The sequence below is a fragment of the Leguminivora glycinivorella genome, chromosome 12, assembly GCF_023078275.1.
Source record: "Leguminivora glycinivorella isolate SPB_JAAS2020 chromosome 12, LegGlyc_1.1, whole genome shotgun sequence".
NCBI lineage: Eukaryota > Metazoa > Arthropoda > Insecta > Lepidoptera > Tortricidae > Leguminivora > Leguminivora glycinivorella.
Window position 1 is genome coordinate 16193562 of NC_062982.1, and position 24160 is coordinate 16217721.

Genomic DNA, 24160 nt, shown 5'->3' on the forward strand with positions numbered 1-24160 from the left:
ATCATTCAAAACTCTTAGAATAAAGTAATTTAAAGCAAATCTTTACGACAGCAAACACATAAGATTTGATAAGAAATGGTCTTAGTAACATCCCTAAATGATAGAAAATATATGACAAATGCATGAGGTACAGTGGGGAAAATCTCGACTGGGGGGCAATTGTACCTCTAACTGATCATTTTTTTCCATTATTACACTATTAAGTTGAGCTCCATGTGTGTCCACTGAACACGCGTGCCATATATATAACCAGTGGACACTCTAATTAATGCAAACATTGTAAAACATGGAAAAAAAACGGGTCAGTTACATTTGCCCCCAGTCGAAATTGTCCCGCGGTACCTTACAGCGTTTTGGTTCGAACGCTTAGATTGTCTGTGAAACGTGAATGGTAATCTTTTTACATTAATACATATTAAATTTGTATGAAAACCATTTTCAAATATTTCAATAAACGGATGTAGTCACGAAATTCTATCGCGACTGTTGCGAAATGCTTCGAGTCATTTTGGAAACCCGTCATCAGTCATGAGTGAAAGCATTTTCTTGAAAATGTCGTTTCCTAGCACGTCCAAATAAATAGAAAGAACATTTTGTTAAATAAACGAAAATGTACATAGCTGATTAGACTTTATACAAAATCCATCGATGTAAATAATCGTCAACTAAAAACTATAGGTTAGTCTTCCCACCGTTTTTTTGAAGCAGCAGAAAGCGTGGTAGCTGCCTTCAGCTTCCGATTTAAAAATACACCAGTATTCCTGCCTTTTGCATCAGATATTAAAATGTATGACAATGTCGCGTCGTTATGACAATGAGTAAGCATTTTCTTTCACAAAAACACGCCACTGCATCCGCTTAGCCGGTACCCCTGTAGCCTAGCCAAAGTGACAATTGTTGACGCTACGTGGCGATGGAAACGCAATCTGGCTCTGTCGCGCCACTACAGAAGAGATAAGGAGAGCTAGCTAACAAACGCTTAAGAAGCGAAAGCGATTGTGACGTTAGATAAGCCTGGTTCCGTAGCCGAAAGGCCTTTCTGAGACGCGAAACGAAATCGAAACGCAGCGAAAGGTAGTCTGGCTCTGCGCCAATACGCAAGAGCGATAGAGATAGATATCTACTAGCGTTTCGTTTCGTGAGTGTTTGTGCCATTCGGTTACGTACCCTGGTATGTCGGTGGCAGATTATTCACGTCATCTTTTTGCATGCCCGGCATATGCTATGGACCAAAAAAGGCGAAGTCTGACGCCTCCGCTGGTTTATTACCATAAAATGGAATAATTAATAGCAACTTAAAAGACAAAGAGCGCTCGCCTGCCGCTATTCATGTAAATTAGGGCTAGACTAGCCGTCCTTTATTTTTCCAAAGCTTTGTATACAATTTACGTAACTTTGTGATACCTTTAGAGTCTTCTATTATTTTGCAAATTCTATTAGCGTGCTGAAAGGATAAAGGGAATAGAGGAACGTGTTGTCGTCTGGTTTAAATCTAGACAGCAATTCTGTTTTCGAAATTGCTTTTGGGCATTTTCGCGAATTAAAGATTCAAAGACGTTTTCTAAAATAGGCAAATTTAATGTTTTTCCTCATTGAGGTATATGTACTACGTACTAGAGGCGACGTTGCTAAGAGAATTTTTAACACACCCCACTGCGGTCCATGGACCGCAACGTTGTCAGTCGTCTCCAGGCCCTTGCATTGCAGTGACGTGCCGTGATTCATTTACAATCCACGTGAATAATGCGTTCTTGTGTGCTTAAAAATTGTTCTAATCACTCGAAAAAATCAAATAAAAGTCAAGGTGTGACATTTCATCGGTAAATTAAACAAAAAACTCGTCTATAATATTTTAAGATTGAATATTCTACAAACACGCGAGCGGGAGCGGACTGCCGCCATTTTGGTGACGCAATCATAGACTAGAAAAAGTTAACCGCGCAGATGTGCCATTTACATTGTTCCTACTAATGTGTTTCACCTCTAATATATTTGCGAAATATAATTATATATTTCTATTTGGAAAATTATTAGGTAACTACTTACTACTTCATGAATTATGTTACTTTAATATTAAAAAAGTTTATTTGTTTATAAATTGTTAATATTTTTTGAGTGAAATTGTATTTGTAGCACGCTCACTTTTTGCAGTTTTCTTTGGCCTGGTCATGAAAAAAGGGAAAATTGTGCTGAGGAAACTTGGTTACCAACTGACCACACACATATTGTTCATTCATTGTATTTTAAAGAAGAAAATAAGTACAGCACAATTATATTATTTTGTATTGTTTCAGTTGTAAATAAATAAATCATTTTGACTAGAATAGCCGTATTTTAACTAAATGTAAAATTCCCATTAGGCAGAATATAATAATGTGTCACATCTGATGGTAGACCTACTCTATGCGTAAATGGCCGCTCCCCCCACCCCGCGCATTTGTCAGCATGTGCAGTGTTTTCGCTTGGCAACGTCGCCTCTAGTACGTAGTACATATACCTCAATGTTTTTCCTACTCAGAATTACGAGCACTTTTCATCCTACTAGGCGGAAAAAAGCGTCCCAAATTTATTTTTTTCACTTCGTTACCATTTTTCAAACACTTTTTACAGCGATTACAAAGTGTAAAGTATGCAAAAATAATAGAAAATTTTGGGACCATTTTTTTGTCTCTTGTTTTTTGTCATAGATAGAAAGGGCTCGTGATTCTGAGTAGGAAATCATAAAATTAACATACCTTAGAAAAAAAATTTTTGGTGATTGTTCTCGAGAAAATGCCTTTTTAGGAAACATACATTAAGGAGACGGCCCTACATAGTGTATGTATTTACTTGAAGTTTTATCTTGATACGAATTTCACGTAAGTTTTAACAACAACATACAACATACAATCACGCCTGTATCCCATAAAGGGGTAGGCAGAACACATGAAACTACTGAAGCTTCAATGCCACTCTTGGCAAATTAGGGGTTGAAAGAAAACGAAACTGAACGAAACGTAAGTTTTACTCAATAGTTATAGTCGTCGTCGTACCTATAACAGCTTTTACGCTTGCATAAAAAATTCTGAGTTTCTACCAGGTAGGTATTAGGTATTCTAATTTAAATAAACATTCAAATAAAATATAAATTGAAATAGATACCATACACTAAAGAAAAAGCGATCAAGCCCACTGGTGGCGAAGCCGGGAATCGAGCCCGGGTCGCCAGCTATCGCGACTGACGTGCTAAACCGTTACACCACCTCGACCGCCGAGGTACCCGTCGAAATTTGTCTAGTGAACCTTTGAAGGCTTGGGGCCTTTGACCAGCTCGAAGGGCGAGTAATTTGTGCTTGCACCTCCTATAATATGAATCTTATATGAATCAGAAGCGCTGGTAGCCTAGCGGTAAGTACGTGCGACTTTCGTTCCGAAGGTCGCGGGTTCGAACCCCGGCTCGCACCAATGAGTTTTTCGGAATTTAAGTGCGAAATGTCATTTGATATCTGCCAGTCGCTTTTCGGTGAAGGAAAACATCGTGAGGAAACCGGACTAATTCCAATAAGATCTAGTTTACCCTTGGGGTTGAAAAGTCAGATGGCAGTCGCACATAGGGGTATTTCACTAAAAAACCTGGCCATTACTCGATACAAATAAGAAAAAGAAAAATAAATTAAAATAGCATATTTGGATTGACCAATGGAACTACTTATAAAAATGTATATAAATAATTTTGGCCAGCTTTTTTAGTCAAATACCCCTATGTGAGTTGCTTCCGTAAAAAACTAGTGCCTACGCCAAATCTTGGAATTAGTTGTCAATGCGGACCTCAGGTTCCCATGAGCCGTGGCAAATGCCGGGATAACGCAAGGAGGATGATGATAACCTCCTATATGAATCCTTTGCAGGATTACGATATAGCGAGAGAGATTGGTGCTGCCAAATAGTAAATTTCGATGCAACATGGGTCAACTTAATATTTGATGTTCATTAATATTAGAAATATTAGGTAAGTACAATGCGTTTGTATGTTAAACCCTGTTTTGTCATAACTGAGCACGTAGGAACAATACCCAGTCAATAAATTTTCTCTTAAAAATGTTATCACGACTCGTGATAAGAATTTCACAGGCGCCACAAAGACAAAAACAATTAGGCTAAACGTTATAAGCGGCAAAAAAGGGTCGTAGAATTTTCTCCTAAAATTTTTCTCGTCCCTAATACCTCGAAATAAAACAATTACGCAAGACGCGCCTTGCATTAAGTGGCAAATATCATTAGGCAGCTCAGACAACACAGACACCGAATATTAATAGTTTACAAATAGTGCGTGGTCACCAGGCGGTTCAGCAGAACTTGCGCTCTCGCTCACAAGTCCATATTTGATGTATTGGGGCATTTTCAGAATTTGAGACCCTCCAATTAGCGTAAGTTGTTAAGAAAAATTAACTCAATGTCAGTTTTGTGACCATAATTAAGCATTATTTTTTTATAAAAATATTGTTTTTATATTAATTATTAGGTACATAAACTTTGAGCGATAATCTACATTCAGAAAGTGAAAAAAGTTTTAGACAGATTGCATGCTTAATTGTCGTCACAAAACTGACATCGAGTTAATTCTAAAAATGCCCTGAGAAATATGTACCTAGTTGATTAGTTGGTTAATGGACAAACAATATTGCAACACTGCTAAATGTTTAATATATAGATATTGCCTGTTTCACCTGCACAATGTTAGTATATGCTCTTGAATCGCAAGATGTCACTTTTTCTGGACATACCTATTTTATGTGTGGTAACTTTGAGTTGACTTGAATGCTCCGTCTAGTACTTGACTTGAGAGAGTCTGTGTTAGGCAGATAGTTCGCGGACAATTTGTCTTGTCAGTCAACCAGTCATCTGCTCAAGGAAACTAATTTGCGTTTGTAATGAAGCAGAGTCGTGATATTATAAGCAATGAGTAAAAGGGTAACGTCGAGTTTAAAGATGGCGACGACAGATTTCATGGATGATTTTTCTGGTAGCTAAAGATGGGTATTTATTTAGTTACCATTTACCTACAGAGTACACGGTATACGACATAGATCATACTGAACAATATCAACCATAGCATTATACTCGTATTATGCCCGAATCCTGAAAAAAAAAAATATTTGTTTAGACATATGTATGAAACAGAATTTTTTTACGATTTTTGGTTGGTCCCATAGTAAAATTTGATCAACAAAAAAACATGCTGTATTTTGAACTGGTAATCATTAAAATTCTGATTGCATATTTGATGACGCACCCATGAATACTTCAAAGATAATTTCATAATATTAATGTTAACTAAAATAAATGTCTAACATTTTCTCAATAAATCTCAATTAGCTTGTGTTCGAGCTAATGATTGCTCACGTGTTACTTCTGCCTGCAGCCATAGTAAATCATTGTACCATAAAACACGATGGTAACTAATTAAAATGATTCATTCATTTGAAAACGACTCTAAAGTTTACCTCGAAATAAAGAGGACTATAAGCGCTGGTGGCCTAGCGGTAAAAGCGTGCGACTTTTAATCCTGAGGTCCCGTCCCGAGGGTTCGAACCCCGGCTCTCACCAATGAATTTTTCAAAACTTATATGTGCGAAATGTCATTTGATATTTGCCAGTCGCTTTTTGCCTGCGCCAAATTTTGAGATTAACTGTCAAAGCAGACGCCAGGCTCCCATAAGCCGTGGTGTACGGTCAACCAATTTGAATCCTAGGCCGTGTTCTATTTGACATAGAAATCACATAAGGGTCCTACAGTAGTTGACTGTACAAGTTGGTTTGGCACTGATCATAAGACAAAATATGTGATTCAGTTTATGCACAACGGCCACCAACATGGATGAAGCCACTAACGATTAAACAGTGACCTGTTTAAGGCTATTGCCTTACATCAATAAACATTGATTTCCAGAGGCGGTAAAACTCAAATTGAGATACACGAATCAATCTTTATTGACGAAATGCAGAAGCAAAAGACTTGACCATAAACAAGATGTTCTTATTCGAATGCTTTTTCTGAGCGCATACGCATTGACATCACAGAAACTTTAGTTCAAAAACGACTCAAGTTTCAATGAGAAATCGTTCTCAACTCAGCTTTATACGGACGACACACAACTCAATATAGCAATTGTTTGTTCTGTCGATTTTAACTACGTGTGATATATCGTTTCGTGTATCGATCAAGTCGACTGCGTTCTGTCAGGGGGCTTTGAAATAAAACAAATGACGGTCGCTCAAAGTGATGACGAAATCGAATTTAATTGATTAGTGTGTACGAACTGTTGTTTTTTTTTTGTAGGCTCTTTATTACCACGTCGGTAGCAAACAGGTATACTGTCCGCCTGATGGAAAGTGGTCACCGTAATCTATGGACGCCTGCAACTCAAGGCGCGTTGCCGACCGATTAGAAACTTGTACACTTCTTTTTTGAAGAACCCCATACTGTAGTTCATCGGAAATACCTCGGAAGGGATCCGGAGCGTCCGCGGGAGGAAATTCCTTTGAAACCGCACGGTGCGCGATCATTTAGGTTGCAAGGTGTGTGGATGAGCGCCCTGTCGATGGCGAGCGGTGCGATGATGAAAAGTGGACGTTGGCATCTTTAGTGAAGGTTTGTTGAGGAAAGATAAATTGAAAAGTGTATTTTATCCGAACTGGTGGGAAAGTGCGAAAATAGGGTCGAGTAGAGGAAGAGAGGGGAGGCCTTTGCCCAGCAGTGCTGCAGTGGGAGATTAATGCAGGTTAATTAAAAAAAAGTCACAATCACGTAGTATTTCACATATTTTATTTATCTAAGTATTTAGACATCATTTGATTATATTATGTAGGTATATACAATTATAGTTTAGAAAAATCGAATGCCACATGGATGGCAACTACCTTAAATATTGTAAATAGCTCATTTTGTGTAAGGGAGACTTTAAAAACAAAGGAAAGTCTCCCTTACACAAAATGTGCTATTTACAATAGGTTTAATCTTTACGTTCTGAATAAACGTTTTATTTATTTATATTTTTTTTTTGTGAATCATTTTGAATCATGCCAACCGATTTTATTTACACTAGGGCTATTTTGCAAAATTGTGTTACATGTATTCGTTGTTTTCTCATTAATCAGACATAAATCCATACGTATTTTTATGTTTGTTTTCTTAACACCCCATACTAAAATAAATGAAAACAGCAGTTCCATTAACCTACTCACGGCATAGAAAATCTTATAAAAACTGGTGAGTACGTGCCTCGCAGTCTGCCAGGCATATAAGCTTTGCCAGTGTGTGTCGCAATGTGTGGTGACACCGCAGATTATACACCATTAGATACTGCATATACTATGACCCGTGCTCATAATTATTCAGGCGAACTGAATCGGCACGTAAGTCAGTGCAGGTTGCCCCATATAAGTCGGTAGCGTAAGTATGATGCCGTAGGTATCTAAGTTGAAGTACCGATAGTAAGCAAATCGTGGAAGGCATCTCAAAAAGATCTGCGAGGCTAAGGTAGTGACCTTGACTAATTAAGTCGATCGGCCTGGGTTAAAAATTCAATAAGTGTTTCTTTATAATGTGGGATGAGACAAATCTGATGTGTTCTTGAGCCAGTGGCATTTTTCAACATAAGTACGTACATACATATAATCACGCCTGTATCCCATAAAGGGGTAGACAGAGCACGTGAAACTACTAAAGCTTCAGTGCCACTCTTGGCAAGTAAGGGGACATAAGTACGTATGTATAATTTAACCCTTCATACAACATGAATAGAGCATGTGCGCTTAAAATTAAAGGTACATACAAAATAATTTATAGAAGGTATTTATGTCATGAGTACCTTTTTCGTTGGAAGTGATGGCAATACAAAAATATATTACTAAATTTAATAAAAATTCAATATTTGTCTGTCTAAAAGAGGTTGCTATATTACAACATAATCTATCATGCTCCATCTAATGTTGAAGGGTAATCTGTGAGTGACAACGATGACGCGTTTCGCCGCACTTCACCTATTTTCGGGACGCGGTTTGATAAAGTGTTTACACAAACGTGCAACAAAAACATAAGACGTGGGACTCGTGGGAGTGACGGTAAAAGAACACTTGAGAAGAGGCAGGGAGACATGCCTAAGAATTATTAACTATTATAATTATTATCAGAAAAATGCCGACGTAAAATAAATTGATACAGAAATGTGATAAGAGTTCATTCGGGTGCGAAAATATTATGCATTTTATAACAACAGTCAAAGTTAACGTATTGCATTACCAACACGTACATTAAGTACCAAAAAAGTATGTTACCAAGTATTCCCTGTTATTGATGTAACTTTTAAAACACATTTATAATATTGACGTCTTACTTTGTCGCTTTGTACTATAAACTATATACAACTCCTATAAAATTATAATAATTTACGAGTTACCTTTCACCTCTGATGTGTGTATATTACAAATTCCCACTGTGACCACTTTCTCTGACGTTAATTACATAGTTAAATACGCATGGACGTTCGGACCTTGTTGGTGTTGTAAGTACACGTCTTGAATGGCGCGGGTTTAAGACAGGTTCGATTTTATAATTATGTGCACCGCCCAAAATCTTTAAAGGACTTGCCTTATTAAAAACCGGCCAAGTGCGAGTCGGGCTCGCGCACAAAGGGTTCCGTAGCAGCAAATATAATAAACTACACACAAACACAATAACTTAACTTAACCAAAATTACAGTTAAATCAACCTATCTCAAAAACTATAAGAGATACTTTGATCAAACCAAAAATCGTTGAAAGAGTTAATTAGCATGCATCACCTCTATTTTTTTTAGAATTTTATACCCCGTAGTTATAAAAATAGAGGGGGGGGGACATACTTTTTACGACTTTGAGAGCTGATATCTCAAAAACCGTTCACTTTAAGAAAAATGTTTTTTAGAAAACTTTATATCATTTTAAAAGACCTTTCCATTGATACCCCACACGGGTATGTACATCGAAAAAAAAATTTTCATCCCTCAGTTACATGTATGGGGGGCCCCACCCCCAATTCTTTTTTTTACTATTTAGTGTCATAATTTTGTAGCGGTTCATACAACACATATTCCCATCAAATTTCATCACTGTAGTACTTATAGTTTCCGAGTAAATCGGCTGTGACAGACGGACAGACGGACAGACGGACAGACGGACAGACGGACATGACGAAACTATAAGGGTTCCGTTTTTGCCATTTTGGCTACGGAACCCTAAAAAGGGGATAAGTTCACCGGATAGTCGGGTTAGTCCATACTTATACTTACTATATTATAAATGGAAAAGTGTGTGTATCTGTTTGTTTGTCCGTCCTTCACGGCAAAACGGAGCGACGAATTGACGTGATTTTTTAAGTGGAGATAGTTATAGGGATGGAGAGTGACATAGGATACTTTTTGTCTCTTTCTAACCCCCACTTCTCTAAAATGTAGGGTGGAAGTTTGTATGAAGCATTCCGCAATTTTCGAATTTAACGCGAGTGAAGCCGCGGGCGAAAGCTAGTAAATTATAAGTTTAAAGTTATGCGCCGATGCAAGTCCTGAGGCTGTAAAACATTGAAATGTAAGATGTCGCTAGTAGCGTATGATACACCATGGCGTACGATATCACAGTTACGCCGTGGCTTGCGTGGGCGACGGTCGTCGCGCGACGGCGATGCGACGCACACGAAATCAAACCTTATCGATATGGAAGTATGAGACGCGACGGCGACGGTCGCGCGACCATCGCCCACGCAAGACACGGCGTTAGTGGTAGACCTGCGTCACGGTTTCATGAAAACTTCCTATGTTTACTTGTCAAGGCGTGTCCTTATTCCGCTTCTGCACTGTGGTCTAGCAAGTTTTGTACCTTGAGTCTGTTTGTTGACATTCGGTGGCGCGTTTGATGCGGTCTTGTTAAACAGAGCTCTGTTACGGATTTGAGCACACTGTGTAATTAATTGCAATTAAGTGATGTAACCCTTTGATCTTTAGGGAAAGGTGGGAAAATACTTATATTCCTATGTTTTTATTTATATAAACCCCAGAGCTTTACAATAGTGGCATTTTTGTAAATGTAATTTAAGTTAAACTTACAGTAAATAAATAAATTTATTTTATATATAAGTATATATAAATAATTATTTATACTTACTATACTGTAGTACTTTTTGTTTCATACTACAACAGGATTCACTATCTAAATATATAAAAGAAGAAGCTGACTGACTGACTGACTGACTGACTGACTGACTGACTGACTGACTGACTGACTGACTGACTGACTGACTGACTGACTGACTGACATATCAACGCACAGCCGAAACTGCTGGTCCTAGAGATTTCAAATTTGGCACGTAGGTTCCTTATGTAGTGTAGAGGAGCACTAAGAAAGGATTTTCCAAAATTCACCTCCTAAGGGGGTCAAATGGGGGTTCAAAGTTTGTATGGGGAAACAAGATTAGTTTGACTATTTTATTCGAAACTTCACAGGAAGATTCCTTAAGACATATGACTGAATACGTGTTTCAGGTTTTTTGAAAATTTAACCCCTATAAGAGTGAAAAGGGGGTGATAAAGTCAAAAAATCAATATGGGTATCGTTTTTATGGTTTATCGGGTCGCTGATCACGATAAATACAACGTTTTTAAAATCTAACGAGGCGGAAGTGAAATACCTTCTCCCCTGTTGTGGTGCAATGGGGTTTAAATATCAAAAATATATGTAAAAGAAAATATTGACTGACTGACTGACATATCAACGCACAGCCGAAACCGCTGGTCCTAGAGATGTCAAATTTGGTACGTAGGTTCCTTATATAGTGTAGAGGAGCACTAAGAAAGGAGTTTTCAAAAATCGCCTCCTAAGGGGCTCAAATAGGGGTTCAAAGTTTGTATGGGGAAACGAGATTAGTTTGACTATTTTATACGAAACTTCATAGGAGGATTCCTAAAGACATATGACTAAATACATGTTTCAGGTTTTTTGAAAATTTGACCTCTAAAGGGGTGCAAAGGGGTAAAGTCAAAAACACAATATGGGTATCGTTTTTAAGGTTTATCGGGTGGCTGATCACGATAAATAGAACGATTTTAAAATCTAATGAGGTGGAAAAGTAATTTTCTCCCCGTTGTAGTGTTATTAGGGTTAAAATATCCAAAATAGCCATAAGAGGAGCACTAAGAAAGGATTTTTCAAAGTTCACCTCCTAGCATGATAATTTGACAGGGGCAAGGACGGGGACAGGGACGGGGACAGGGATAGGGACGGGGACGGGGACGGGGACGGGGACGGGGACGGGGACGGGGACGGGGACGGGGACGGGGACGGGGACGGGATAGGGATAGGGATAGGGATAGGGATAGGGATAGGGATAGGGATAGGGATAGGGATAGGGATAGGGATAGGGATAGGGATAGGGATAGGGATAGGGATAGGGATAGGGATAGGGATAGGGATAGGGATAGGGATAGGGATAGGGATAGGGATAGGGATAGGGATAGGGATAGGGATAGGGATAGGGATAGGGATAGGGATAGGGATAGGGATAGGGATAGGGATAGGGATAGGGATAGGGATAGGGATAGGGATAGGGATAGGGATAGGGATAGGGATAGGGATAGGGATAGGGATAGGGATAGGGATAGGGATAGGGATAGGGATAGGGATAGGGATAGGGATAGGGATAGGGATAGGGATAGGGATAGGGATAGGGATAGGGATAGGGATAGGGTTAGGGTTAGGGTTAGGGTTAGGGTTAGGGTTAGGGTTAGGGTTAGGGTTAGGGTTAGGGTTAGGGTTAGGGTTAGGGTTAGGGTTAGGGTTAGGGTTAGGGTTAGGGATAGGGATAGGGATAGGGATAGGGATAGGGATAGGGATAGGGATAGGGATAGGGATAGGGATAGGGATAGGGATAGGGATAGGGATAGGGATAGGGATAGGGATAGGGATAGGGATAGGGATAGGGATAGGGACGGGACGGGGACGGGGACGGGACGGGGACGGGGACGGGGACGGGGACGGGGACGGGGACGGGGACGGGGACGGGGACGGGGACGGGGACGGGGACGGGACGGGGACGGGGACGGGGGGGACGGGGACGGGGACGGGGACGGGGACGGGGACGGGAACGGGGTCGGGGTCGGGGTCGGGGACGGGGACGGGGACGGGGACGGGGACGGGGACGGGGACGGGGACGGGGACGGGGACGGGGACGGGGACGGGGACGGGGACGGGGACGGGGACGGGGACGGGGACGGGGACGGGGACGGGGACGGGGACGGGGACGGAACGGGGACGGGGACGGGGACGGGGACGGGGACGGGGATGGGGACGAGGACGGGGACGGGGACGGGAACGGGAACGGGGACGGGAACGGGAACGGGGACGGGGACGGGGATAGGGACGGGACGGGGACGGGGACGAGGACAAGGATAGAGATAGGGACGGGGATAAGAATAGGGATTGGGGTCGGAATAATCGGTCGGCAATCTAGGCAGTATAAAATGCAGGTGGCTCAGTGGGAAGGGATTATTAGTAAGTAGGCATCGGCGAGTATCCTGCATCCGTGATAACTATTATATTCAATGTGCTGTAAGAAGATGGTTGTTTGCTTTCCTTTTATATGTTTACGTTTGCAATAAGTATAAGCAAAATGGAAAAAATTGTAAGCGATAACGCAAGGAAGTACTTTTTACCCTACCGACCATAGCGTCGAGATACTGGCTATGTGGGTTGTATGAAGTTTCCCCAGTATAAATATTTATATAGGTAAAATACATACATATTCGTACCTACTACCTACGCTGTGGTCGCTGTGTAACAATTCTACAATCATTGCAAGAATTTCTTTTAAAACAATAGTAATAATTTTAAGGTACAGTCAGCCAAAAAACAGTGTAAGGTTCTTGGCTGACCGTACAGCAAATAGATCAGTTACAATGGCCCTCCAGTCGAGAATTGCCCCGCTTTACCTTAATCGAAACAATCGCGGACAGATGTACCTACAAAGAAACCTACGGATCCAAATGAAAATCTTATTACGTTATTAACGTTTCAATAAGAATACTTTTATTACGCGGGCGAAGCCGCGGGTAAAAGCTAGTTTTTTATAAATATTATTATTCTCCATAAAACTTTCGAGCATTTTACGTTTTGTTTTCTTTGTGACAGTATTTCGTTACCTACATAAAAAGTGAACTAAAAAAACATAAAAATATCAAAATTGTACCTGGCACATTAGCGTATTGATAAATAGATAAATAAATACTAATATTATAAATGGGAAAGTGTGTGTCTCTGTTTGTTTGTTCGTCCTTCAAGCCAAAAAAGAGCGACCAATCGTCGTTTTTTTAAGTGGACATAGTTGAAGGGATGAAAAGTGACAGGCTATTTTTTTTTGTAAGCCGCGAGCAAAAGCTAGCAAAGAATATAAATAGATCTACATGACTAACTGTTTTTCTCATAACATGTGAGAAAAACAGACAGTAAATTGACTCCTCCAAGAAGCACAAAAGAGACTTATCAAAATTACGGGAGCAGATTGTTTTTTAATAAAGGCTTAAAACATCCTTTAAGAGCTTAAGTAAAGCAATCAACTTTACATTAAGGATTTTTTATCAGCATCCTGTCATTATTGTAATAAATATTCGTGGAAGGTGGCAGACAATTCATCATTATCTTACGAGGCGTTATATGGATCACGTTAATGGCTTGGCTTTGGGGTCATTTAGGAGAATGAGTGAATAATAAACGCATCGTTAGGCACTGGTCCCACAGCGAGCTAGTAAGCTATGAGCTATCGGCTATAAAAACGAACAAAAAATAAGCACTCCCGTGCCAATAAAAGAGACACGGCGATATTGATAGCTGCCCGTTGGGCGAGTAACTATAAACATCGCCGCGTCTTTTTTATTTACGTGGGAGTGATTATCTTTTGCTCGTTCTTATAGCCGACAGCCATAGTTTACTAGCTCGCGGTGGGACCAGTGCCTTAGTTACATGATAAAAAATAATAATAGGATAATACTTAGTAAAAAAATCAAATCTTCAATGCAGGGCTTTGAATGTCGTTTAAATATATATCTAGCAAAATATTTACATATCTGCCATATTTATTTGTTACTCTTTATTAGTAGGTAGGTAATGTAGGTATGGACCAATTAATTTGAGATCAAATGATAATCGTAGGTCATTATAATTTTGAAAAAGTTGGTGATGATGACTTAATGATAATTCGTTAATAATTCGATTAATGGCCATTCGAAACTAGACATTAATCCTTATAAAGCTTATAAAATAAAGCAAGGTGTTGAGTCCTCCACTACCTAAAGGTTGTCTGGAAGAAATCCGCCTTTTGCCTGTGCATTTTTGCACACAGAGGATATATATTGTAATTATATATATATATATATATATATATATATATATATATATATATATATGGAAACACTATTCGACTCCTGTCTGATAGCAAACGAACATGGACACCTTAGCATTGCGACTCCAGAGATGTCACACGTTATCACCACAGGTCAGGCACGACTTCGCATAGACGATTCCCCGATCCGAATTTCGAATCTGTAAAGCCGTTTAAAGTTCGTAAAATGCAAATAACATACTTTTAATAAGAGATATACATTTAGTTCCAGTGTCCGAGAAACCCACACTCGACCCACACTTGCCCTTTTGACATTTTCATTATACAAAAGCTTCTTTGAGCGCAAGTTTCGTTATGTAATATTCAGTTAGTGAAATTATCACTTGAGCAGAAACGTGTTTATTTGTGAGGACAGTTACAACAAGATAATCATATAGGTACAGTCACCGGCTTAAATAAGTGATGATGTCTGTACCTTGTCGCTTTTAATCGTTTGACAGTTTCGTATGACATTTCAAACACGACGTTAAAGTGAAAAGGTACCTACATAAATCATCATTTATTTATGCCGGTGACTGTACGTGTACAGTCAACCAATTGGAACTTTAGAACTATGTCATAGTGACGTTATGAATCAGATTGTAAGAAATCTCTACTGCTTGTTATTTTGACACGGTTGTAGAGTGGCCAATTGGTTGACTGTACATAGCGAAATTATGCAAATTGTTTTCTTGAGAAACATTATTATTTTCACATTCTTAAAACAAAAAGTAGTTATATGTATGACGTGCTTAATAAATTTAGAGATATTTTTGATTTCCTTATAACGTTAAATGCTTGCCAAGTTTTCTCCCGTATTCGTGCGATATAGCCAGGGTACATAGCCAAATGACACAAACGCTCACGAAACGAAACGCTCGTAGATATCTATCTCTATCGCGTTTCGTTTTCGTTTCGCGACGCAGTAATGCCATTCGGCTACGGCACCTGTTATGTATCGTTCGCAAAGGAGCTTCAATGCCACACGCCCTAATAACCTAATCATTTGTTTTATATTGCGAGTAGAAAGAAAGTGTTTTACTATGACAAGCTTTAGTATCAAATAAAATATTAAAAACACTATGTCTATAGCAATTTTAGACTACATTTCCAACGAAATTTCTCAACTCATAATCTTCTATTACTGCTAAGTAAACTCAGCAACAGTTAGTTTCAAAGCTTCAAACTAATTTGTTCTCAATTTATTACTTATTCTTAGAATAGGCCGATCCTAATGTCATTGTTCGCCATTAGGTTTGCCGAGGCATGACCGGGTGAAAGGGCAAGGGTGTGGCGCTGAGCTTACTTTACGTTGAGCTTAGTTTAATTGCTTTGTATGAGTGGAGACTCTTTAAATGATACGAGTAGACAATACGAGTGTAAGTATCGTAAGCCACGAGGATGGAGGTTTTACCAAAGACGATAACTACGTATAGACAGATAAAGACTAAGACAAAAACTTACCTCGGAACCATCAAGAAAAATGTATGGTTATCTAATGAAAAATGTATCCCACTAATATCCATATTTGACAATTTTAACACATATCATCATACATACAATCACGCCTGTGTCCCATGAAGGGGTAGGCAGAGCACATGAAACTACTCAGGTTTCAGTGCCACTCTTGGCAAATAAGGGGTTGAAAGAAAACGAAACTGTGACATTGCAGTGACAGGTTGCCAGCCTCTCGCCTACACCACAATTTAACACATATCAAGTTAAAAATATGGGCCAAATTGTCAAAAGTGAGGTTCAAATGCTTTAATCCTGCGTCGATTCGAGAGATGTCAGTATCTTCAGTGTAAAAAAACTCTAAGTTCTAATACAGATCATAAAACCTAACCTGTTTTATTATTGTCATCGCCAAAAAACGCAATTTAAACTGAAACTCATATCAACTACTAACCTACATCGTAACTGAATAAGTTTTGATTACACATAATCAAAACTTATTGGCTGTGTACAGTTACTAAAGTAATAACAAGCAAAGTTTACAATATGGTGCGATGCTCCGTCGAATGACGCGACGATGAATAAACACTCTCAAGAGAAATCTTTACATTGGGGCGTAAACATAAAAGTTTATGGCAATTTTAAAAGGATATTTTCTATGGGCGACAGTAAAATATTGCATGCTATAGAGTGCTACAGAAAGTTATGAGCGAATGTCTGTTTTGCTTATAAAAGTAAACTTTGTGGTACAGATGTAGTGCATAATACTTTTTAACCCCCGATGCGAAAACGACGGGGTGTTATAAGTTTGACGTGTCTGTCTGTTTGTTTGTCTGTCTGTCTGTCTATCTGTCTGTTTGTGTGTGTGTCTGTCTGTGGCATCGTCGCTCCCGAACGGATGAGCCGATTTAGATTTAGTTTTTTTTTTGTTTGAAAGCTGAATTAGACTGGAGTGTCTGGAGTGTCTTAGCCATGTTTCATGAAAATCGGTCCACTATGTCGCGGTCGGAGGTTTTTCAAAATTTTAATTTTGTGGTTAGGTTAGTTCATAGTACTTTCTTTCTCTCTCGGAAACGTTCGGATGTTTCGTGCCAGTTCGGTCAACGTCAATATTTCTTGTACTGGGACTGACTGAAAGAGCAAGATACCTTCGAGAGTTTCCGTGAAATTACGAAGGAAAACACCTACATGCCATTGACATCGTTCGTGATCCATGAATGACTACGACTTGCAATGTGCAATGTGGTGCATTTTTTTTGTCCTGCACATGTTATGTAGTTATGTGAGTAGCACATTGTAATTTTTCCCAAGTCACCCGTTGACCACAACCGCTGTAAATACGCGATATAATCCGTTTTCATTATTTCATAACAAAAATAATTTGAGCTGCGAATAAAATTTTAACAGTGAACTATTAAAATGCACGTCCGCGGCCGCAGAACATACATGACGTGAGTAGGTTGATGACTTTTTAATTACTCCGACGAGATCAATGACTCGTGAGCGCAATTTTGTATCAGTTTTCACAATTTCCCGATACGGTCGGCCTAGCCGAGGTGAAAATCGTTGACGATCGAAACGCACTCACTCTTCCGCGCAACTACAGAAGAGCGATAGGGAGAGATAGCTACGAATCGCTTACGAAGCGTGAGATATAGTGACGTTGACTAGGTATTCCGTGATGTGATGAGCAGATAAAATGCTAATTTGCGTGGTCATTCTCCATTGGTTGTACGTGCTATTAAAATGTTGGCATACCGTCCAGTTCTATAGGTTCATGTAGGTTTGGTGACTGTTACTTAGTAAACGACTGATTTGTTTAACACGTAAAATTAAAAAGTATATCTTTGGGATTTAAGACACATCCATTTTCTGGGAAAAATTGTTAGTTTTACCTTTAATTTAGCGATAGTGAAAAACTAGAGCGCGCAATGATATTCTAAATTCAACTAAAAACAAAAAATATAAAAAAAAATTGCGTTACCTTTCTATATTTTTGAATTGTCACTGAACTTAATGTCAGCATTAGTCTTTTAACTTGATAGATTTTACATAATATAAATGATGAGTTTTAATCATAAATATTGAATAAATTGATGAACTTGATTTACTTTCATGTTTTGTAGTCAGAATTTTGTTCGTGTTGGTGTGATGAAAAATGTTGTGTTTCACTCGGTGGCAAAGTTTGTTTAACCTTCGTGCCTTGAAACCCTCGCAACGCACAAGATTCCACTTTTTGAACCACTCGCCGTGTATCAATATTGGTACTTGCGACAACTTTGCTCCCTTGTAAAACAAATAATTATTGATCTTTGTATTTTATAATACCAATCGAAACGACAATTTACATGAAATGATACGAAACGATTGCAATGAACCAGATTTTTTGTACATAACAAAAAAAATGGGGTTCATTGTTTTGGTTTATAAACTTTCACCCATATTTTAATACCTGTCATTATGTAAACAGTAGTCACATAAACTGCGGAGGAAGCGACATATTTTACGGTACACGGCCGATTGGTCATAGACATTACGTAGCAATTGCCGTAGGATTAGTCTGTCTAATGTTATGCATACAGAAACCAAAGATAATTATAACTCGCTAGAGGCGAACAAGCCGCCGCCGCCGCCGGCGCACACAACGACAACCTGTATGCTCATTGAGCATACATGGACGTAGTGAGGAAAAAAGGATCCAACCCAAAAAATTGCCCTTGAAATAAATGACTTTTTTTTGTATGAATAGGTACCTAAACGTTTGACCACGATCACACCTGTCCTGTGAGTGGTCATTACCACTACATTTTAACATTAGGTACTAACCGTCCTTTTTCAAAATAGCATTACGTCTTTTTTAACCCCCGACGCAAAAACGAAGGGGTGTTATAAGTTTGACGTGTCTGTCTGTGTGTTTGTCTGTCTGTCTGTCTGTCTGTTTGTCTGTCTGTCTGTGTGTGTGTCTGAATGTGACATCGTAGCTCCCGAACGGATGAACCCATTTAGATTTAGTTTTTTTTGTCTGAACTGAAAGCTGAGATAGTCGGGAGTGTTCTTAGCCCTGTTTCATGAAAATCGGTCCACTATGTCGCGGTAGGGGTTTTCTCCAAAATTTCAATTTTGTGGTTATTCCACAGACTTTCGAACGGCGAATTCATGAGTTCGAGATTCAAAAATCGGTCCCCTACAAGTGTTCGCCGTATCAATACAAATTCACCGGTATCCGATCTCCTTCCTTCCTTTATCTGTAATAACTAATAAGATACACAAAGTCAAAGAACAAATGCCAGCTGTCCAAGCTATAGGCATGTGTATCGTATCACCAAAAGTAGAAATTAAAAAGTAACCACATTGTAATGTCACCCCTTTCAAATCAATATGTGTGAGAAAACGGGACGACACTACGATGTTGCCACTTTTGAATTTTTTGACAAGAATCCTCTATGTCCATACTCTTTGCTATTACGTTTGACATTTAATTACAGTGCAATTCGGCTATAAATGCTACTGGGTATAATATGAGTAAATTATATTCATTGACGATAAAGTTTAGACTGACCTACTTGGACGGTGACCAATCTTTATGACAGGTTCATATTAAATTAAATATTTCAATGTATCTATTGTCGACTGGGTAAATGTGAATTTTAATATTATGCAAAATCGTTACTCGCTTCATGTAACTTTTGTAGAGTGATATTTATTTTGTAGTAACTTATTTAATAACGGGAGTTTCATGTAACACGAAAAAATAATTGAAGCATATAATATTTTATTCTTCGAAATACATGAATTTTACTGATTTTTTTTTTAAATTAAGAATCGTGTTTATCTATGTTTTTTAAATTATAAATGGGCTTACTCATGGCCACAGACTAGCCGAGGCAAAGACGTGTCCTACGATGGAGCGAGCTGGCCCAGATGGTGCCTGTCCACCCTTGATTTGAAGTATAGACGCGACGACGGAAATATAGACGCCGGCAAGGAATTCTGCTCTGTGGCATTACGTATTGATAAAAGAAGTAGCAATTTTACTGAAGCAAAGTGCACCGTGCGAATTGGTGGAATATCTACCAATATGAGGTCGAAACCAGTCGTGCGCTTAAGCGTCTAAAAGTTCCATGGTAGAAAGAGGACGATGGAATAAGCTCGTGTAGCTCTATTTTCATGAATATATCAATGTGTGTATGACATTGCTTGTCACCACAGATCAATACAACAAGATGGCCCTTACAGGGCGACTCGCGGTCACCAAGCATACGACAAATCAGGTTTATAAAAGTTTGAACGCGTGCGACACCGATCAGTAGCGCCCAAGTATACGACCCGCTAACAGTGTCCGTGTCCGCTCGGGAAAAAATCTTAAATAATCAATTTTGGTTGCAAACAATGGTCTCTTACAGCATAAAGTGGTGTGGCAAGTCTTCTAACACTTCTACATGTAAAAAAGATGGAACAACATTCCACAGTTAAGTCAAATTAATTATTTTGTTGAATATTGTTTATTGTCCGCGGAGTTCATTTATACTGGTCAATATGGTTGTGCTGAGCGGCGCCGAGGCGCGTCCATCCCTCTTTACCGAGTTAACAATGTGATATGCTATCCCTTTCACGTAAACGACTAGGCATGGGGCCATGTTAGTTTATGTCTGTTGCGGGAACTTCGTACCATGTGCTACCATTTTATGAAATATAAAAGAAAGCAGATTTGTAATAGTGAATAATTATCTAGAATCTGTAGAGTCTGTAGTGGTATTTAGTTCATTGATTAGTTTAGAATATTTAGTTGGTTATTTAACTTAGTAAACGTAAGTAAAAATGCACAGTTTAGTTATTAGTTACTAGAATGATTTTTATTGAGATGCTATCACAATTATCATCCTCCTTGCGTTATCCCGGCATCGGCATTCGCCACGGCTCATGGGAGCCTGGGGTCCGCTTTGGAAACTACTACCAAGATTTGGCGTAGGAACTAGTTTTATGAAAGCGACTGCCATCTGACCTTCCAACCCGAAGGGTAACTAGACCTTATTATAATTTAATTATAATATTATAATTTGTTGCAAAACAAATTCACCACAGTACTGGTACCGGTACCATTGTCTATAATAGACATGTCCCATTCCCATCCCTACTGCTAATCATAAAGGCGCGCCATTATTTGAAACGACCAATGGCAGCACCGTGCGCGCCCGCCTCACCCCGCAAGGATTGGTGATTTGCGTCTCGAACAATATCGCTTGCATTTGGCTTCTAGTGGGGTGTTCTGTGCTTGTCACACTTTAAATACTCAGTGTGTGTATGACATTGCTCGTCACACTTTAAATACTCAGTATGTGTATGACATTGCTTGTCACACTTTAAGTACTCAAAGTGTGTATAACATTGAGTCTCAAACTGTGTATAACGTTGCTTGTCATACTTTAAATACTCAGTATGTGTATGACATTGCTTGTCACACTTTAAATACTCAAAGTGTGTATGACATTGCTTGTCACACTTTAAATACTCAGTATGTGTATGACATTGCTTGTCACACTTTAAATACTCAAAGTGTGTATGACATTGCTTGTCACACTTTAAATACTCAAAGTGTGTATGACGTTGCTTGTCACACTTTAAATACTCAGTATGTGTATGACATTGCTTGTCACACTTTAAATACTCAAAGTGTGTATGACATTGCTTGTCACACTTTAAATACTCAGTATGTGTATGACATTGCTTGTCACACTTTAAATACTCAAAGTGTGTATGACGTTGCTTGTCACACTTTAAATACTCAGTATGTGTATGACATTGCTTGTCACACTTTAAATACTCAGTATGTGTATGACATTGCTTGTCAAACTTTAAATACTCAAAGTGTGTATGACAATTGCTTGACACATCTTAAATACTAAAATCTGCAGCTAATCACTCCTGTTATAGAAAACACCTGTCATTGTGATGAAATTTTAGTAAAATACTACTTAATTAAAGACAAATCATTTTTATTTCTAGATTTTCAACATTCGTTGGTACATAATCGTCAGCGCTAAATTTACTGCTATTAAACTAAGATTGAAGAAAAAAACCACACCATCAGGTTCTTCCACGAATACTAGTAGGCAACATTAATTAGTATCCTGATTCCAACGTGACCCTACTCATATAATATTAACAAGTTACTGTCACTAATGTTCCTCTCATGTGCGTTGAACGATAATAACTCCCTTGAAACCTCACAAACCCATGTTATCTCTTTACAATGTTTGTTTATTTATGAAAAGTACACCTGTCAGATTAAGCCTGTCGTTTATAATATAAATAAATATTAGATACGACATTGTGTATTTAATATTAGAAGTAGTAGGAGTTTTTGTACAGAAATACACTTAAACATTAGTACAAAGGCGAAGTTGTCCCTTAAAATGATCTCTTTTATTTAACCTTTGACAAATTTGCGTTAATAAACAGTTCATATTTCTGATATACTAGTGGTGATGAAGAAATTTTGTCAATAAAAATATAAGCAAACATCGTCAATTGAATATTTAACATGTTGAAACTCCATAAAGTAACCTAAAGCCATTTAAATCATTTTCACAACTTAATCCACCCACACTAACAAATAATAAATCTTGTTATAAATCATGTATTCAATCAAAATATAAATTTCTGTCCACAATGCACTCCATTTTGATTTAGCTCTCAGTGTGAAGTCCACGAAAGACCACACTTTATAGCTCTTTTACACCCAAGGTCTTATCAGCATATATTTTCATAATAATATACGCCATTTTAACTTAACATAACGGCATTGAATTTGGATCTAGTTATTGAAATGGCTGATATTATAAGGAAAATTGTTGTCTCTTATGTCTTTTTGATTTTGAGCTCAGAAAGATGTCCAAATGGAGAATTTACGAGCGCGCTCAGCGTTTAGTAAGGGATCAATAAATCGTCACATAAAACGATTACCGTTTCTGGAAGGGAGTGTGGGACAGTATGCGCAAGAGTTGGTGGTTTTGCAAGCTGTAAAAATAATCGATTAAATAAGTGTAAGCATTTGAAGCATTAAAAAGAAGTATGGGCAATTTCAGAATTTGGAACCTCCCAATTAGCGTAAGTTGTTAACAACAATTCACTGTCAGTTTTGTGACTATAATCAAGCATGAAATTTCAATAAAAAATATTGTTTTTTTGTTAATCACTTGTATAAACTTTAAAAAAAGCGATAACCTATATTCATAATATGAGAAAAGTTAATTTTTAGACAGATTTTATGCTTAATTGTCGACACAAAACTGACAGCGAGTTAATTTTTGTAAACAACTTTTGCTAATTGGGGGGGACCCAAATTCTGAAATGCCCCTATTGAACATTCGGCTTTAAATGGAAGAACTTTAAGGACAGGAGAAGAATAGAAGCAGACTTTTAGTTCGAGCTGAACTGGAACATGTTTTGTAAGGTGCGCTTAATTTTGTATTTTTATTTAATCGTATGGCATGAAAATAGGCAAATAACAAGTTTTATACAATAAAACCAGTCAAAAAGAATACAAATATAAATGCTATAGGTCATCATTTAGACAATTGAGCCACTCTGCAGCGTCTGGTGTGAGTTGCAGTAGGTCTTCTCTGGCCCCGGTGTATGAGTGCAGAGGGCAGCGTTCGATGATGTGGTCCATGGTTTCGATCGCGCCGCATTCGCACAAGGCTGAATTTTTCCATCCCCACTTGTGCAAGGTATAATTGCAACGACCATGGCCCGTTCTGAGTCTGTTAAGACGGCACCATAGTTTTCGGGGAAGGTCAAACCCTGGGAGCTGGAGTGTGGGGTCCACGATTCCTGAACATGAGTCCGCAGCGGTCCATTCTTCTTTCCACGTCTCACGAATGTCAAAGCCCTGGAGTCTCTTGGCAGCTACACATGACGGGTTTCGGGATTTCAGCCGCTGATGTGGTGGGTAACAAAACTCTGCATGAATTGGTAGTGAGGTTGCAGACGTAATTTGATCCAGCTTAAGCGTGAGCCCTGATGACATGTCAATGGTACAGGGATCAAGGTCGCGTTTTTATGGTTTTTCTGTAGTGATACGCTTAGTACAGTATTCGAGAATGTAGCCTGAAGTTACTAAGTTAATTTTGTATGACAGGTCAGAAGCTGAGTATTTATCTGCTGATTCTAAAGCATCTAAAGTATCGGTGATAGTAAGAGAACTAACACTAACTCATAGGCACATTATCTCAACAGCTTAATAAAAGACTTGTGAATTAATTG

At 38.7% G+C, this 24160-nt stretch overlaps 1 protein-coding gene across 1 annotated transcript in view; it reads right to left on the bottom strand.

Annotated features, from left to right (window-relative positions):
- The window catches only part of LOC125232107 (collagen alpha-1(IX) chain-like), a 256174-nt gene that overhangs the window by 225696 nt on the left and 6318 nt on the right, over positions 1 to 24160 (bottom strand).